Source organism: Onychomys torridus, unplaced genomic scaffold, assembly GCF_903995425.1.
Source record: "Onychomys torridus unplaced genomic scaffold, mOncTor1.1, whole genome shotgun sequence".
Classification (NCBI taxonomy): domain Eukaryota; kingdom Metazoa; phylum Chordata; class Mammalia; order Rodentia; family Cricetidae; genus Onychomys; species Onychomys torridus.
In genome coordinates this window covers 52,719-60,831 of record NW_023411728.1, presented here as the reverse complement: position 1 = coordinate 60,831, position 8,113 = coordinate 52,719, and positions in this window count along the sequence as shown.

Genomic DNA, 8,113 nt, shown 5'->3' with positions numbered 1-8,113 from the left:
TATGCTAACTAATCATGTGAAGGACCTATATGACAAGAACTTTAAGTCCCTGAAAAAAGAAATTGAAGATGTCAGAAAATGGAAAGATCTCTCATGCTCATGGATAGGCAGGATTAACCTAGTAAAAATGGCAATCTTACCAAAAGCAATCTACAGATTCAACGCAATTCCCATCAAATTACCAACACAATTCTTCACAGATCTGGAAAGAATAATACTCAACTTCACATGGAAAAACAAAAAACCCAGGATAGTCAAAAGAATCCTGTACAATAAAACAAGCTCTGGCGGCATCACAATCCCCCACCTCAAGCTCTACTATAGAGCTACAGTAATAAAAACAGCTTGGTACTGGCATAAAAACCGACATGTGAACCAATGGAATCAAATTGAAGACCCTGATATTAACTCCCACAACTATGAACATATAATTTTTGAGAAAGAAGCCAAAAATGTACAATGGAAAAAAGAAAGCATCTTCAACAAATGGTGCTGGCATAACTGGATGTCAATGTGTAGAAGGCTGCAAATAGATCCATATCTGTCACCATGCACAAAACTTAAATCCAAGTGCAACAAAGACCTCAACATAAATCCAGCTACTCTGAACCTGATAGTAGAGAAAGTAGGAAGTACTCTTGAATGCATTGGCATAGGAGATCACTTTCTAAATATAACACCAGCAGCACAGACACTGAGAGAAACAATCAATCAATGGGACCTGTTGAAACTGAGAAGCTTTTGTAGAGCAAAGGACACGGTCAACAAGACAAAGTGACAGCCTACAGAATGGGAAAAGGTCTTCACCAACCCCACATCTGACAGAGGGCTGATATCCAGAATATATCAAGAACTCAAGAAATTAGACATCAAAATGCCCAATAGTCCAATTAAAAAATGGGCTATAGAACTAAATAGAGAATTCTCCACAGAGGAAGTTCAAATGGCTGAAAGACATTTAAGGAATTGCTCACCATCCCTAATTATCTGGGAAATGCAAATCAAAACGACTCTGAGATACCACCTTACACCTGTCAGAATGGCTAAGATCAAAAACACAGAAGACAGCTTATGCTGGAGAGGATGTGGAGCAAGGGGAACTCTCCTCCACTGCTGGTGGGAATGCAAGCTTGTGCAGCCACTTTGGAAATCAATATGGCACTTCCTTAGAAAATTGGGAATCCATCTTCCCCAAGACCAAGCTATAACACTCTTGGGCTTATACCCAAGGAATGCTCAATCATACCACAAGGGCATTTGCTCAGCTATGTTTCTAATAGCCAAAACCTGGAAACAACCTAGATGCTCTTCAACTGAAGAATGGATAAAGAAAATATGGTACATATACACAATGGAGTACTACTCAGCAGAGAAAAACAATGACATCATGAGGTTTTCAGGCAAATGGATGGATCTAGAAAAAATCATCCTGAGTGAGGTAACCCAGACTCTGAAGGACAAACATGGTATGTACTCACTCATTGGAGGATACTAGATGTAAAACAAAGATGACTAGACTGCTACACAACTCCAGGGAGGCTACCTAGAAAACAGGACCGTAGGAAAGACCCAAGGGTCACCCAATGACAGAGAAATGGATGAGATCTACATGAACAACCTGGATGTCAATGGGAGTAATGAAGGGCAAGATTTGAGGGAAAGAAAGCTTAGGGGAGCGGGAGATCCCAGCTGGATCAAGAACAGAAAGGGAGAATGAGGAATAACAGACCATGTTAAATGAAGACCACATGAGAACAGGAATAAGCAGAGTGCTTGAGAGGTCCCCAGAAATCCATAATGATATATTGTCTGTAGACTGCTGGTAATGGTCAAGAGAAAGCCTGACCTGACCTAGTCTGGTGATCAGATGACTAAACACCCTAACATTGGTGCTGGAACTCTCATCCAATAACTGATGGAAGTGGATGCAGAGATCCTCAGCCAGGCCCCAGATGGAGCTCCAGGTGTCCAACTGTCGAGAAAGAGGAGGGACTGTAAGAGCGTGAATTGTTGAATCCAAGATTGCAGAAAGCACAGGGACAAATAGCCAAATGAATGGGAGCACATGAATTATGAACCAAAAGCTGTGGAGCCCCCAGCTAGATCAGGCCCTCTGTATAAGTGAGACCATTGAATAGCTTGATCTGTTTGGGAGGCACCCAGTCTGTGGGACCAGGATCTGTCCTTAGTGCATGAGCTGGCTGTTTGAAACCTTGGGCTTACACAGGGACACTTTGCTCAGTCTGGAAGGAGGTGACAGGACTTGCCTGTACTGAATCCACCAGGTTTAAATGAATGCCCAGTGGTGCCTTGATCCTGGAGGGCATGGGAATGGAGGGGAGGGCCGGGGGGGAAGTTGGGGGTGGGAGCAGGAGGAGGGAGGACAGGGGAACCCATGGCTGATGTATAAAATTAAAACACATAATAATAAAGAAAAACAATAAAAAAAAATAGAAGTTGGAGCAATCTCACACTAGTTGACTTAACAGTGCACCTGAAAGCTCTAGAACAAGAAGAAGCCAAGGTACCCAAGAGGAATAGATTCTAGGAACAAATCAAATTGAGAGCTGAAAGCAATAAAATGGAAACAAAGGGAACAATACAAATAATTAATGAAACAAAGAGTTAGTTCTTTGAGATAATCAACAAGATAGACAAGCCCTTTTCCAAACTAACCAAAAGACAGCATCCAAATTAACAAAATTAGAAATGAAAAGGGGTACATAACAACTAACACTGAGGAAATCCAGAGAATCATCAGGTCATATTTCAAAAACCAAACTATACTCCACAAAATTTGGAAATCTAAACGAAATGGATAGTTTTCTGCATAGGTACGGCATACCTAAGTTAAATCAAGACGAGATGAACTATTTAAATAGACCAATAACCCTAAGGAAATAGAAACTGTCATTAAATATCTCCTAACCAAAAAAAGCCCAGGACCAGATGGTTTCAATGCAGAATTCTACCATATCTTCAAAGAATAGTTAATACCAATACTCTTTAAATTGTTCCACACAATAGAAACAGAAGAAATGTTACCAAATTCCTTCTGTGATGCTACAATTACTCTGATTCTCAAGGTAAACAAAGATGCAACAAAGGAAGCGAGTTACAGACCAATCTTCCTCATGAACATTGAAACAAAAATACTCAATAAAATATTAGCAAACTGAGTTCAAGAACACATCAGAACAATTATCCATGTTGATCAAGTAGGCTTCATCCCAGATATACAAGGATTGTTCAACATACTAGTCTGTCCATATAATACACCATATAAACAAACTGAAAGAAAAAAAACACATCATCATTTCATTAGATGCTGAAAAGGCCTTTGACAAAATCTAATACCCTTTCATGATAAAGGTCTTGGAGAGATCAGGAACACAGGGAACTTACTTAAACATAATAAAGGCAATTTACAGCAAGCCAACAGCCAACATCAAAGTAAATGGAGAGAAACTCAAAGCAATGCCACTAAAATCAGGAATGAGGCAAGGTTGTCTGCTCTTCCCATATTTATTCAATATAGTACTAGTTCTAGCTAGAGCAATAAGAAAACAAAAGGAGATCAAGGGGATACAAATTGGAAAGGAAGGAGTGAAACTTTCACTATTTTCAGGTGACATGATAGTATATATGTGACCCCAAAAATTTGACCAAGAAACTCTTATAGCTGATAAACACCTTCAGTAACGTGGCAGGATACAAGATTAACTCAAAAATTAGTAGTCCTCCTATATACAAATAACAAATGGGCTGAGATAAAAAAATCAGAGAAACATCACCTTTTACAATAGCCACAAATGATATAAAATACCTTGGGGTAACTCTAACTAAGCAAGTGAAAAACCTGTATGACAAGAACTTTAAGTTCCTGAAGAAAGAAATTGAAGATGTCAGAAAATGGAAAGATCTCCCTAGCACATGAATAGGTGGGATTAACATAGTAAAAATGGCAATCTTACCAAAAGCAATCCTCATCAAAATCCCAACACAATTTTTCACAGACCTGGATAGAACAATACTCAACTTCATATGGACAAGCAAAAAAACCCAGGATAGCCAAAAGAATCCTGTATAATAAAATAACCTCAGGAGGTATCAAGATCCCTGACTTCAAGCTCTGCTATAGATAGACCTACAGTAAGACAAACAGCTTGGTACTGGCATAAAAACTGATATGTGGACCAATGGAACTGAACTGAAGACAAGGACATTGATCTGGACACCTACAAATAGATGATTTTTGACAAAGAAGCCCAAACAGTACAATGGAAAAATAAAGCATCTTCAACAAATGGTGCTGGCATAACTGGATGTCAACATGTAGAAGATTGCAAACAGGTCCACATCTGTCACCATGGACAAAACTTAAGTCCAAGGGGATGAAAGACCTCAATAAAATCCAGTTACTCTAAACCTAATAGAAGAGTGAGTAGGAAGTAAGAGAAGAAGAGAAAGTCTTGAACGCATTGGCACCAGAGATCACTTCCTAAATATAATACCAGTAACACAGACACTGAGAGCAACGATTAATCAATGGGACCTCTTGAAAGTGAGAAGCTTTTGTAGAGCAAAGGACACGGTCATCAAGACAAAGTGACAGCCTACAGAATGGGAAAAGGTCTTCACCAACCCCACATCTGACAGAAGGCTGATACCCAGAATATATAAAGAAATCAATAAATTAGACACTAAAAATACCCAACAGTCCAATTAAAAGTGGGCTATAGATCTAAACAGATAATTCTCAACAGAAGAAGCTCAAATGGCTGAAAGACATGTAAGACATTGCTCAACATCCTTAGTCATTACAGAAATGCAAATCAAAATCACTCTAAGATACCACCTTACACCTGTTGGAATGGCTAAGATCAAAAACACTGAAGATAGCTTATGTTGGAGAGGATGAGGATCAAGGGGAACACTCCTCCACTGTTGATAGGAGTGCAAATTTGTACAGCCACTTTGGAAATCAGTATGGTACTGTAGCTGGAATTTCACCTGTTCCTCAGTTGGTCTTGTTTCCTCAGACTGGAAACTTCTGTGTCCTCATCCAAATGGGTCTCAGCTGAACTGTTTCTAGAAGCCTAAAAGCTTAAGCAGCAAAATGCTTCTAGTTTCTGGTCTTCACACCTTATATACCTTTCTGCATTCTGCCATCACTCCTTGGGATTAAAGGCTCACCTCTTGGGATTAAAGGAGTGTGTCACCATGCCTGCCTGTTTCCAATATGGCTTTAAACTCACAGATATCAGCAGATTTCTGCCTCTGGAATGCTAGGATTAAAGGTGTGAGTATCACCATTTTCTAGCCTCTGCATCTAATGGCTGTTCTGTTCTCTGACCCCAGATAAGTTTATTAGACTGCACAATATTTTGGGGAACACAATACCCACCACATGATTTGGGAATTGATCTCCTTTAAGACCCATGTATAACACTCCTGAGAATGTACCCAAGGAATGCTCAATCATACCCCAAGGACACATGCTCAACTATGTTCATAGCAGCCTTGTATGTAATGGCCAGAATCTGGAAACAACCTAGATGCCTGTCACCTGGAGAATGGATAAAGGAAATGTGGTACATATACACAATGGAGTACTACTCAGCAGAGAAAAACAATGACAGCATGAAATTTGCAGGCAAATGGATGGACTAGAAAAAATCATCTTGAGTGAGGTAACCCAGACTCAGAAAGACAAACATGGTAAGTACTTACTCATAAGTGGATACTAGATGAAAAGCAAAGGATAACCAGACTGCAACTCCCAGCTCCAGGGAGGCTACCTAGTAAAGAGGACCCTATGAAAGAAACAGGATTGCCCAGCGATAGAGAAATGGATGAGATCTACATGAACAAACTGGAGTTGAGAGGGGGTAATGGAGGGCAAGGATCTGGGGAAAGAGAGCTTAGGGGAGCAGGAGGTCCTAGCTGGATCAGGAACAGTGTGGGAGAAAAGGAAAGAGATACCATGATAAATGAAGACACCATGGGAATAGGAAGATGCAGAGTGCTAGAGAGGTCCCCAGAAACCCACATAGATGACTCCACTATAGTCTACTGGCAATGGTGGAGAAGGTGCCTGAGCTGACTTACACTGGTGATCAGATGGGTGAACACCCTGTCATGATAGAACCCTCATCTAGGGACAATGGAAGCAGATGCAGAGATCCATGGCCACTCCCCAGGTGGAACTCCAGGAGTCCCATTGACGAGAGAGAGGAGGGATTCTGTGAGCAAGAGATATCGAGACCATGATTGGAAAAAGTACACAGTCAACTTGCCAAACTAGTGGAAACACATGAACTGTGTCTAATAGCTGAGGAAACCGCATGGAAATGGACTAGGTACTCTGGATAAGTGAAACAGTTATGTAGCTTGAATTGTTGAGGAAAACCCAAGGCAGTGGGACCAGGACCTGTCCTTAGTGCATGTTCTGGCTTTTTGGAACCTAGTGCCTATACTGAGACACTTAGCTCAGCCTTGGTACAGGGAGAGGGGATTGGACCTGCCCCAACTGAAGCTACCAGGCTCTGATGACTCCCAAGAGAAGACCTTGCCTTGGAGGAGGTGGGAATGATGGGTTGGTTGAGGGGGAAGGCTGGGAGGTAGGAAGTGGGAGGACAGGGGAATTTGTGGTCAAAATGTAAAATGAATAGAACATCTCTTAATAAAAAATAAAAGAAAAATACATACAAAAAATTCATTTCTGCTGGCTCTTTTGAATTTATTGGTGTGAAACAGAGTTACAGAATTTCAAAGACATTACTTCTGTCCATCTGCCCCTCTGTGATCTGATGAACTTTGATCAGGATGCTGAGACTGCACAATGTTGGAAGAATAATCAGTTAAACAAGGGATGTTAGGAAGATGTGATATCCAGGTAAAAGAATGAAGTTAAGTCTTCACCTAACAACACATATAAATAAACTTTTCATGGATCAAAGACCTAAAATGGATCAGAGCTGAAAGTCATCAGACTTTTAGGAGACAAGATGAAAGCACCTTGAAATTGGATTTCGAATGATGTCTTTGTTATGCATCATATGGGCCTTTTGACTGCTTATATGTCTCTGCACCACATGCACGTTTGGTATATGAGGAGAAGATAAGAGGGTGTTGAATACCTTGGAACTTCAGTTACAGATAGTAATAAGCTACCAGGTGGGTGCTGGGAATTGAATACCTGTCCATTGAAAGAGTTGCTAGGGTTCTTAACTATTGGGGAATCTCTCCAGTCCCATAAACCATATATATATACACACACACTAATACACACCACAAAAAACAGTTATTAGAAAAAAGCATCTTGTGCAGGGATGTCATGCTTCAAACGTCAGCATGAGAATAAGAAACTCAGTGTATAGGCCACCCTGATGGTTCATTTGGGAAGTGTGCCTGCTGTTCTCCCTCCCAGTACCAACCCCTAACTGCCACACAGAAATAAATGCACCAACAAATGTGGGCCAGTGAAATGGCTTAGCTTATAAATGGCTGGTTCACCCACCTGCGTTCAATCTCCTCTCCCTGGAGAACTGGCTCCCACAAATTGTCCTCTGACCTCCACTCATGGGTATAGGATATGCACACAAAATGAATAGATATGCAAATGTACTATGAAACTCATTACAAGTCCTTTCTATCTATGGAATCTATCTATCTATCTATCTATCTATCTATCTATCTATCTATCTATATGTATTGAAACCTTGGAAACATGACTTGATAAAGTATCTCTACAGTGAAAAATGTATTGTTTCCTCCTATCTTTGTCCTGTACTCAACACAGTAAGACTAGTGTCTATGCAGTATTCATATTAGACATTGGAAATAATCCAAAGAAGATATCAATGTGTTGAAAGAAGTGTAGAGTAACATGAATATTTCACTAGTTTAGGATGATTGACTGTATGTGTGATTCAGACCCTAAACTCTTAGTCACTTTGCATTTCCATTTGCTATATTGACATCTAATGTAATCTGAGCTGACCTTGTACTTCTATGCCTCCTGCTTCATGCTCTCTCTCTTTGGAGACAAGGTCTCACTATGTAGCTCTGGCTAACCTGAAACAGGCTACAAAGACTATAGTGGTTGGGA